Below are 12,092 nucleotides of genomic sequence, written 5' to 3' on the forward strand. Positions count from 1 at the left end.
CTCCTTTAGGAGAAAAGATATCCTTAGGAGGAGATTTTGATTGAGTAGAAGAATCAAGAGTACTAGAAGGATCAAGATTATTAAAGAAATAGATGTATTTGAAGAAGTAGGAAGATTGAGAGAAGAATGCGAAGTAGTTGAACAAGAAGATCTAGATTTTAATGGTTCTTGAATATTGGTATCAACTAACAAGGTGTATGTCATATTGTTATAAATGAAATTGACTTGCCTATGCAAAGTTGAGGGGACAACTTGCATGCTATGAATCCAAGGTCTCCCTAATAGAAGGTTATATGTCAAATTACCAGGCATGACATGCATAGGTGTAGGTAAAATAACACGGCCTACCTTAATAGGCAATGTTATGACACCTAAATATTGTTTAGAAACATTATCAAAGCCTCAAATAGAAATAGAAGTATGTTTGATGAGTGAACAATCCACATTAATCTTATCCAATAAGTCCACACTGCAAACATTAAGGCCAAATCCATTATCCACAAGGGTTCACCTTATAGCACTATCATTGATAATAACCACAATCATAAGAGGATCATATTGATGTCAGATTTCATGAGAAGGTAACTCATCTTGCATGAATAAAATTTGAGCTTTGGGTTTGTTTGTAGGATCAACCAAAGAAGCCATGCTATTAGGTGTCACTGTAGGTGGGACATCTAAATTTTTCAAAGCATCTTGTAACATCCCATGATAAGCAGGTGAAGCTTGAACCAAATCCCAAATAGAAATATTGGCAAGCGTAGCTTTAAGTTGTTGAATGAACTCATAATCCTTACTAAGAGTCTGTAATATATGAGGTGCTTATGGAAGAGTAGGTTGAGAGGGAGGAAGTGAAGTTGGGATAACTGGAGGAGGATTAGGTTTCCTATTCTTTCTTGTGTTGTAGGTATGAGTAACCGTATTATAACTCTCTATAGTGATTTTCTTATCATATTTGGTGCAGGAGCACCCAAAGACACAAATTAAGCCTAAAAGAGTCTAATATCACCTGTGAGGTGAAAATGATCATATGTAATAGGTTGATAGGTTTGTGAGTCAATAAGACCCAATTGATGTAAGCCATTGTCATGGTTGCATTTTATAAGCCGCCATGGACAAATGACCATGTGGGCTAGTAGGAGTCTAGGCATGAGTCAGGAAAATAAATATTGGTATTAGAAACATCAGACAAATCCTTGGAATATGCCGAATACACCTTGGAGTCACCAAATTTGAAAAGTGTGAGTTGACAACTTTTGTTGTCATTGCAAAATGTTGTAAAAAATGGATAACTAACCCTCCTATAGTTCCAAAGTTTGAAAAGTGGTTGGAAACCATTAGGGAGGCTATATTATGCCCACTTGGATTGACTCCAAGGCTATTGTTGGTCTTTTTGTTGAATTTGTTGAAATTGGTAAAGTTTTGGAGTCTGGAGCAATACAATATATTTGGAGTTTGTTGAAATTTTGCACGTTTGATGTTATTTTTTGACTGATACATATTGGTGGATGCCTAAAACCAATTGGATGAGTTGGGGAAGTCTCTTACCTTTCATTTGAATTAAGTTTGAGGTCTTGTAACAATAGTGTTGTAGAGATCCATCAAAAACTAACCAAACTAGTCACAAACCTTATCGACACTTAGGGTTTCACTGTAAAGATGCCCTTAATCTGACATTTTCACTAGAGGACCAAACAACCCATGCAAAAATGTTAGAGGGGCCATTGTACCTTAATATTTTGGTTTTGGTTTGTAGGGAGGCTCCAATCTTGAAGAGATTGAATTGACGCTAGGTGGGCATCTCTATGTGACCACCTGAACTGTAGAGGTGAAAATCACTTACAGTAGACAAAGAAGATGGGATCAAGTTTAGGAACCTTATATTTGGTGGTTTGAAACCTTACCCCATCTTGCAGAAGTGTTGGTTTAGTTGGGGGACTAATACAAGGGGTACTTGGTTTGTAAATTAGGCCTAATTGGCTTAATTAGGTCTAGAAGGACAGTAAGGATATAGACCTTTCAAAATTTTGGTTAGAGTATAAGACTTTGGGAAATTTTGTAACTTGATAAAAGGTATCTAAATCTGCCCTTAGTTTTTCTTTTCCTTTTGAATTTATTAAGTTGTATGTGGATAATTTAACCAGTAGAGCTACTAGTCTACCGGTAGGGCTACTAGACAAATAGGATAGTTGTGGGACAAGTACCCCTAACCCATTTGATAGTTAGATCTTATGGTTTTTTTTTGTGTTGGTGGGACCACCAATAGACAAAAATCCAATAGGTTTTCATCCCAGTGGTACTGGAAGATTGTCTGCCATTCACACAAGATTAGAGTGTTTTCATCCTACTAGTACCGGAAGATACTAAACCGGTATGGATCTGGTCACACAAATTGTTGTGTGAGTTGAGTACTTGGTAGGTGTGTTGTTTGACACCTTTAACAAACAAAACAACTTGATTTGGACATAGTAGTTATGGGTGAGAGAAGGTTATCACTTAGTTGGTTGCCTAGCTCTGCATCAATATTCATAAGGGCTCTTAGTAGGGTAACCTCCTTGCACAGTAATAACAGGTTTCTTGGGAGTGAAAAAGAATCATTAACATAAATACCTTGAACCACTAATATAGGTTTACATTGATAACTTTGAGAAGGATAAGCATCTTCAACTATAAAGAGGGTTTCATTAAGTGTTTCATTCACATGTATCCAATTGATTGAAGATGGTTTAGGAATATCAAAGGTGTCCTTGTGAATTTCAGAAGAAGAATAGCTAAGATTGCTAGAAGAATTGTTGATAGTCTCTTCTTACACTAAAATGTTATCATGGATAAGATCAATTTTAGGAGATAGACTAGAAGTAGGCATTGATGTTTTAGAAGGAATTGTATTATTAGGAAAGGTCATATCATCCTCTTTCATTAAAGGATCTAAATGGGGAATAGACACTCTAGGAGAAGGATCAAAATTACTCTCTAACGTTTCACCTTTGAGAGGGAGACTTTTGAAAGAGATGTCAACAATCTCTTATTGAGCCAAGGTATCCTTATGAGTAGAACCTAGTTGGGGACAAGGTGATGCCTTACCTTTAGAGGGAGAATGATTAAGGTTCATGAGAGATGGGATTATATCAAGGGGGTTACTCTCATAGGGTAGAGATTAATCAACACCTTATTCTAATGGTTCATCACAAATAGTGAGGTCATTGAAAAAAATATTAGAAATCTTGCACAAAGATGTACTTATTGTTATTGCCAAATTTGGGAGAAGGGATAACATTGTTCATTAATTATTCATTCTTAGGAGGGAGATAATCACTACATGTGTTTGAATCATCCACTTGCCTTAAAATGTGTTCAATAGGATGTTTAGGGGAGATATAATTAAGGATATTGATTATTATTTTATCTTCTTTTTCTAAGGCATCTTCGGGGTAAGGAGAAGCATTTCTCATTAATGCATCATCTCTAGCAAGAATTTTATTGAAGTCAAGAGAGGAAATGCCATCACTAGGAAAAATAGGGACAATACTATCTTCTTGCACAAAATGATCCTCATGAAGGGAGTATTCTTTAAGAGGGAGATGAACATATTTCTCCAAAGATTCATGCTTAGGAAGGACATCTTTGAAATAAGTGCTCATAACCTCTTGTTGCACTAACATGCCCCCATTGGTAAGACCAAATTTAGGAGAAGATAAGTCAATGTCCATGGATAATTGTTCACTTAGAGAGGCATCATGTAGGGAAGCTAAAGTAACATTAAGAAAGGTGTTTATGATATCATCCTCTTCCTCTAGGATAGCTAGATGGGAAGGGCACATTTTAGGAGATTTGTCAAGATCTCTTTTCAAATCTTCATCCTTAGAGCATGAGAGAGTTTTGAAGGGGGTTGGTAATAACTCTCTTAGGCACTAAAATTTTATCATAGATAGGAAGAGGTTCTTTGAGAGATGAAAAAATTGAAGCAAGGGAAGCTAACCCATTATCACATTTATGAAATGAATGCATCATGACAACAATTTTCCTCTTTCAAATGATACCATATGAAAAATAGAAGGAAAGTTTCAATTTTAACCAATGCAAGAATTATAAATGTTGATTTAGAAAATTAAATTTATGAGTTACATGTATTCCTAAGTCAGATCTGAAATTAATGATCCAAATTAAGCCATCCACAAGTTTAATTTTGAATTGAAAAATTAGGGTATTAACAAAATTGACCTCTAAATTTTTGAAATTTGCAAGAAATTGAAACTTGTAAATGTAAATTTGACTTTTAAATAGAAAAAAAAACTTGGATCTAAGAACATAAATCAGAATTAAAGAAGATTGGATTCACGTCAGGTTCACCAAAATGTGGAGGGGAAAAAGCGAGACAGGGTGACTAGGACCTAATCCCACTTTTGCCGACACATTGGGAATATGAAAGACCCTACAAATATAGCTCACTTTGGCTAATTATTGTGAGAAAGAGAGAGCCAAATATTATCTCTTAGGTTTTATATTCCTCTTATTGTAAATTAAGATAAGATGTGAAAGATTGATCAACTAGACTAGGAGATAAACAATGAAGGCTACATAAACTGAAAGTGAAGAAACTTGCAGATCTGAAACTAAGATACTGAAAGTAGAGAAGGGGGAGGAATTTATATGTGTACTTGATGCTAAAAACTAAGCCAAATTTACCAGGACCAAGGTGCCACACCCTTGTCCCTGATGATCTAACAAAAAATTGTATCTGAAGGGCTGAAATTCTGAGATGCTAAGCTTGCACCTTGTCAAAAATAATTGAATTTGAGGGGGACTAGGGTACCACACCCCTATCCTAGGTAGGATCAAGGTTCTATGCCCTTTTCTTTGGTAGGACCAGGGTGCCACACCCCTATCCCTGATAGATTTGGGGTAGTCTAAGACTTTTAGGCTGTCCTTGTGCCTTCTGTTGATCTGGAAGTCCTTCGGGGTACCTGTACCTACACTGTAGTTGAAAAGAGAGGGTTTGGGTGGCTGTGTAGGGTTTTTCCTTAGTCAAAACCCTATTTTGGTGATTTCCATATCCACAAATATCTGATTTGTATGGTAAAATAGTGTGTGCAAGACCCTAGGATGAATGCAAACAATCTAGAGCAACCCTAAAGAGTAAACCCTAAATGCTTGTAATTAACAAAGTAAATTCTCTAAATCAATGATGAAAAGTGATATATATAATGAATTTAAATATGTAAGTTGATGTAATGAAGCTCATATAAAGACATGAAAGCAACATGAAACCATACCCAACCCCTAAGGGAGGGGTACAAGCCAATCGTCAGTCGGCGATCTCCTATTATTCTTCAATTTCTTCAAGGCTCATAATTGATGATGAATGCTTCAAAATTACTTGATGAATTCTTGATAAATTTTGTTGAATAATCCACATAAGCTTCTCTTTCACTACATAGAAAGCTCCTTATACTCTCTCCAAAATCTTTTTCTTTAGATCTTAGTTAGATTAGATTAGATTCACCCCCTTCAAATGAAGAAAGAGAGTTGTTATGTATGAAACCCTAGATCTTAATTTCATATTTAGGCTGACCTAGGATTTAAATTTCCCACCAATCTATTGGGGTTAAGAATTATAATATCATAGAATTATGCTCCCAAAATTTTGGGAAAAATATCGGGGACTGTGTGCAAAGTGCATATGGCCTGACCAAATTTTCACCAAATTTTTAGGGCTGTTAGATATGATTATATTAGAGAGAATCTGAAAGTTACATTTGATTTTGAGATGTTTTGTTATGCGAAATCAGACCTTAAAGGTCGAAATAAGACATAATTATGGTTTATGATTTAATGATTTATTAGAGGAATAAAATAAAAAGGGGCACACCTAGGGTAAAGGGCCCAATTTTATGATGTGAGGAGTGATGAAATATAAATTTAGATTTAATTAAAATAACTAATTAAATGCTTAAAGGGAAATCATAATGCAAGATGGAAACACACTAAGGCGGGTGCTAAAATAAGTGTAGAATTGTACCACCCTAGCAAGGGTGTACAATTTATGATGCTACACTTTTGTTGGGAAGACCTTGGTAGTTTGATAGAAAGGAAAAACATGATGGGAGGAAGAATATATACACTATTGTGGCCAATGGAATGAAGAAAAACTTATTACCCTTGGAGGAGCCTTTGAAGAGTGAAGTCTATATGAATGCTAGAATCTATTTGGTGGATGGAAGAAAATTCTTTGATGGAATGAGACATGAGAATGTGTGTTTTTCCTTAGTTCCTAAGAAGACTGAGAACCCAGAGCATGAAGAAGATTAACCAAAAGAGATAAAATATTTGCTGCCAGGATATGAAGACATCATTTTAGATAATGTGCCTGATGGATTATCACCTGTAAGAAGTATCAGTCATTGCATGGACCTGGTTCCCGAAGCTAGTTTGCCTAACAAAGTTGAACACTGGATGATATTGATAGAGAATGAAGAGTTAAATCAACAAATGTCGGAGCTATTGAAGAAAGGTTTGATCAGAGAAAGTCTGAGCCCTTTTGCAATACTAGAAGAATGGAGAATGGAGGATGTGCACTGATTCCAGAGCAATAAACAAGATCACAGTGAAATACCAGTTTCCTTTACCTAGGATGGGTTACATAATGTACTATTTGAGAGAATCCAAGTACTTTACAAAGATAGACTTGAAGAGTGGATATCATCAAATCAGGATCAGAGAAGGAGATGAGTGGAAGATAACATTCAAGACAAATGAAGGATTGTTTTGATGATTGGTGAGTCCTTTTGGGTTAACTAATACACTGAGTACCTTCATGAGGCTGATGAATGAGGTATTTAATATATTCTTTGGGTAAGTTTTGTTAGGATAACAAGTGGAAAACTAAGAGGGGGGGTGAATTAGTTGTCAATAGATTATAAAACTTTAAGCACACAAATGCATAAACCAAACACCCAAATAGAAGATATAACAATTAAGCACAAACATAAATCACATAACAATTACCAACCATCCATAATACATAACACTATGATTTGTACATGGAAAACCCGATAAAGGGAAAAACCATGGCAGGAAGCCTACCCATAGTTAGATAATAATTTTGCAGCAAGTATGTGATTACAATAAGAGGGGCCTGCACATGTAGGAAAGTCAACAACCTAGAACACATTGCTCATCACAAAAGGAGCCTCACTAAATAAAAAATAAATCTAGACTACAATCTAGAAAGATGAATGAACTACAAGAATATCATCTCCTATGCCTGAGTACAATTCCAGTTAAGCTCAATACCGAAGGTGTTGAACCTCTTTTACAAACCCAACTCAATCACCTATGATTGACCAAAACCTCAGCATATGATTACAACTTTATTCACACATAGATAAAATTGTAATCTTAATCCCATACCACATCACAATCTACAAAGAGATCTTACATCATATTTTTACCAACCCGAGACCTAACAATTAGGTCGGCCACCTAAAGATAATACAACAAATACGTTACATAATCTCGCAAACCAATGATAAACCAAGTCATCCTAAGACTGAAACAACATAAACTAAACAATAAATCCAACCGGTGATGCATCAAGAGCATCAACCAACATGTTACATAAAATAGTCCATAACCTAATAGAATAATACCGGACCCAAAATAGGTCGCCATAAGATAAATGAAACACCATGAACAACTCAAACACAAACATGATAACCATCAGCATCTTGATAACCTTCTAGAAGCTACACCAACAACTCGAATTCACTAAAATATTTTCATCAAAGCACTGTTGGTAAAACACTTACCAGTAACCAAAAGGGTTATTAGAACATATGATAGCATCTGGATCACCAAATCCCGAACCAACTGAATGTGATACACATAAGGAACACATGAATAACCAATCCAACCCAATTCCAACAGCTAGACCAAACCAAAGACAAATCTCTAGATCAGCATGATAATCCAACCACTCTACTAGAAGTCAGTAGATAGCAAAATAGCTATTGTTGACATCAATGAAATGCATCAATGCAACACATAATAAATTCCTCCAAATTGCCAACAATCTCCCCCTTTGGCATTGATGCCAACATTAGAAGTGAAAAACATCCAAGTGCCAAGAAATGCCAAACAAGTCTCCCCCAATGGAAGACATCGAACAATATCTTTAAAATGATATGATAATGAAGTTCTGAATCAACAGACCAAACTCCCCCTATGAATGATATCCCTATTAAGCTCTATTTTCACATAAATATATATCCCCCTTTGACATCAATGCCAAAAATCTGACATAAAACATCAAAGGAAAATCATAAAACCTCTGTACCACATAGTTGACTACTCCCCCTAAGTAGTAGCAACAACACATCAATCCAAAATGAATGATGGCACTAATAATGCATATCGGACCGATGCCAGTTAGCATCACTCAAGTCTCTACTAAAGGGGTAGAAACTACCAATCTGTCTCTGAAATACTCAAATGATTCCTTAGGAAAAGGTTTAGTGAAGATATCTGCAATCTATTCTTTAGTGTTCATATAAACCACTCTGACTTTATTTGCTTCCACCTTCTCCTTCAAAAATTATACTTGATAGAAATGTTCTTAGTCTTAGAATGAAATACCAGATTCTTTGATATGTCAATAGCAGTAGAGTTATCACGGTGAATAACTATCAGTTCATTATAATCTACCCTTAAGTCCTTCAACATTTTCTTCATCAATAGAAATTGTGTATATTTAGTAGTAGCAACAACATACTTAGGTTTAGCACTAGATAAAGAAGTACATGATTGTTTCTTGATGATCCATGAAACAAATTTCTTTCCAAGAAAGAAAGCTCCACCGGATGTGCTCTTCTGGTCATCAACATCTCCAGCCCAGTCAACATTTGTATATGCACATAGTGTAAAGTCATCATTTTTAGGATACCACAAGCCATACTCAGTTGTTCCTTGCAAATACTTGAAAATCCTTTTCACCACACTCTCATGATTCTCTCTAGGATCACTTTGATATCTTGATACAATAGAAACTACATTCATTATATCTAGTCTAGTCTAAGTTAGATATAACAAACCTCCAATCATATATTTATACCTTGTAGGATTTATCGGAGCTGATGCATCATTCTTTGTCAATTTCTCACTTGTAACCATAGGGGTACCAACCAATTTGGAATTTTCCATACCAAATTTCTTCCACAACTCTCTAGCATACTTAGTTTTGTAGATGAAAATACCTTTATCATTCTGAGTAACCTGCAAACCTAAGAAATATTCCTCACAACTTGTCCATCCCCATTCATTTTATTCCTAAAAATCCATTTAGCTCCAATAACATTCTTATTTTTTAGGTCGGGGAACTAAAGTCCATGTGTTGTTCTTTTCAATCTGATCTAATTCCTCTTCCATAGCTATCATCCAATATTTATCTTTACAAGCTTCAATAACTGATGCCAATTCAAATTGAGAAATTAAACATGCCTCATCAGTTTCAAACCTTCTTCTTGTTATTACTCCTTTGTTCTTGTCTCCAATGATCTGATCTTCTAAATGATTTAACCTTTCATACCTAGGAGTTTTCTGGTTTTCTATTTCTCTTCTCTGATCTTCAGTTATTGTTGAATTTTCTTATACTGTCAGGGTAACTGGTTCAACTTTTTGTTTTGATACAGGTGCTACTAGTTTAGTTATGATCATCCCCACTTTCGGTTCTCTGTCATAAGTTTTGGTTTGACCTTTGTACAACTCATCCACCTTGACATTAGCACTTTCCATAATTCTTTGCAATCTTTTTTTATAACATCTATATGCTTTTCTTTCATTGGAATAACCAAGAAATATTCCTTGATCACATCTATGATCAAACTTTTCGATGAAATCATCTCTTTTGATATAGCATTTACTACAAAAGATTTTGAAATACTTAACTATAGGTATATGACCAAACCATAACTCATAAGGAGTCTTACCAGTGTCTCCTTTTATATGAACTCTTTTGAATGTGTATACCACTGTGGTCACAACTTCTCTCCAATAGATATGAGGCAAATTAGCTTCCATCATCATAGTTCTCCTCGCATCCAAGATAGTTGTGTTTTTTCTTTCCACAACACCATTATGTTGAGTTGTTTGGGGTGCAGACAACTATCTCCTTATCCCATGCTTCTCACAATAACTATTAAAATCACCGTATGTGAATTCACCACCCTAATTTGACCTTAAGCATTTAATCTTCAACCCTATCTCTGTCTCAATTTTAGTTTTAACGAACTTAAAATTTTCAAAAGCTTCATATTTCTCCCTTAGAAAAGTAACCCACATCATTCTAGAATAATCATCAATTATTAGCATGAAATATCTATCACCCTGAAAACTCTTTATTCTAGAAAGACCACACAAATCAATATGAATAAGATCAAGAACATCATTAGATTTATCTTGTATACTCTTAAAAGAAATTCTAACTTGCCTTCCTATTTGACATTCCTTACATACTAGATTATAGGGCTTCATAATCTTAGGTATATCTCTAATAGCCTTAGTTGAACTGATCTTTACAATGCAATCAAAATTCGCATGACACAACCTCTTATGCCATAGATAAACCTCATCAACTTGTACAATCAAACGTGTCTTCTCATCGAAGTTCAAATGAAAGATGTTACCTTTAGTCTATGTACCGGTTGCAATCTCCAACCAGATTTGTTAATGATTTTGCATTTTCCATCCTTGAACTATAATTGAAATCCCTTATCCACCAACTATACTACACTCAAAATATTATGCCTTAAACCTTCAACATAATAAACATTATCAGTGTTATTCTTACCATCCAATGATATAGTTCCTCTTCCTCTGATCATACATTCTTTGTCATCTCCATATCTAACCAAACCACCATCAAATTCTTGCAATGATAGAAACTTTATTTTATCTCCAATCATATTATGTGAACATCCACTATCTATAACCCATTCATCCTTGTCTTCAATTTTAGAAGCAAGGGCCTTTTCCTCATTTTGAACAACAAGTGCTAGAGCATCTTCCTTGATAGCCAAAAATACCCATTTCTTTCCACTGTTGAATCCACTAGCTGAATCTTATGTCGGCTCATCATCAGAATTAGTCACACCTTCCTCATCGGCATAGTATCATGGTTTGTCTTTGTTTCTCTTGTACTTATGCTTGTTCTGATAATCATGGTTAGGCCTAAAAGATCTTCTAGATTTCTATTCAAATCTTTAATTCCTTTTAGGACATCTAGATGCATAATGACCTATCTTATTACATGAAAAACATTTCGAAGGTGATTTTCCTTCATACTTACTTCATGCGGGACCTGTAGGTACTCTTCTAGCAAATAGGGATTCAAGTTGCTGAAACTCATCATCTTCTTTCTTCATTTCCTCAAGTTCCTTTGCATATAAATATTTCCAATCACTCTTTCTGATTGATGATGCAAATGTGTGAAAAGCAGATTCAGTCTTTGCAGCTCCTTGAGGACCAAATTCTTTAAGCTCAAAAGCAGATAATTCTCCAACCAAAGTATCCCTATTAATAGAAGTGTTAGGCATTGCTCTCAACTCATTAATTGTAGTAGCCTTCATCTTGTAAGCTGGTGGTAAATCTCTTAGTACTTTAGAAACAATATCATATTCACTTAGAGATCCATCATAGAACTGAATTCCCATAACAATTTCATTAACTCTTTCCATAAAAGCCGTAATCCTTTCATCTTCTTCCATCTTCAGATTCTCATACCTCACATGGTAACCATCAAGTTTAGCAATTTTAACAATAGGGTCACCTTCATTCAGAGACTCCAACTTATCCCATATAGCCTTCACAAATGATTGGTTAGTTAATACCATAATTTGTTGATCAGAAAGTGCACTTAAGAGTGCTTCTCTAGCTCTATAACCAATCTCAATGTCCTTATCCAAGGTTGCTGGAGGAGGATTGCTAGATGCTAGATTATGAGGAGTATAGCCTTTCTCTGTGACCTCCCAAATCTCTTTCCCAATACATCTCAATGGGTTTCCATCCTAATCTTCCATACCCTGTAATTTGTCGAATCA

The sequence above is a fragment of the Cryptomeria japonica genome, chromosome 2, assembly GCF_030272615.1.
Source record: "Cryptomeria japonica chromosome 2, Sugi_1.0, whole genome shotgun sequence".
Classification (NCBI taxonomy): domain Eukaryota; kingdom Viridiplantae; phylum Streptophyta; class Pinopsida; order Cupressales; family Cupressaceae; genus Cryptomeria; species Cryptomeria japonica.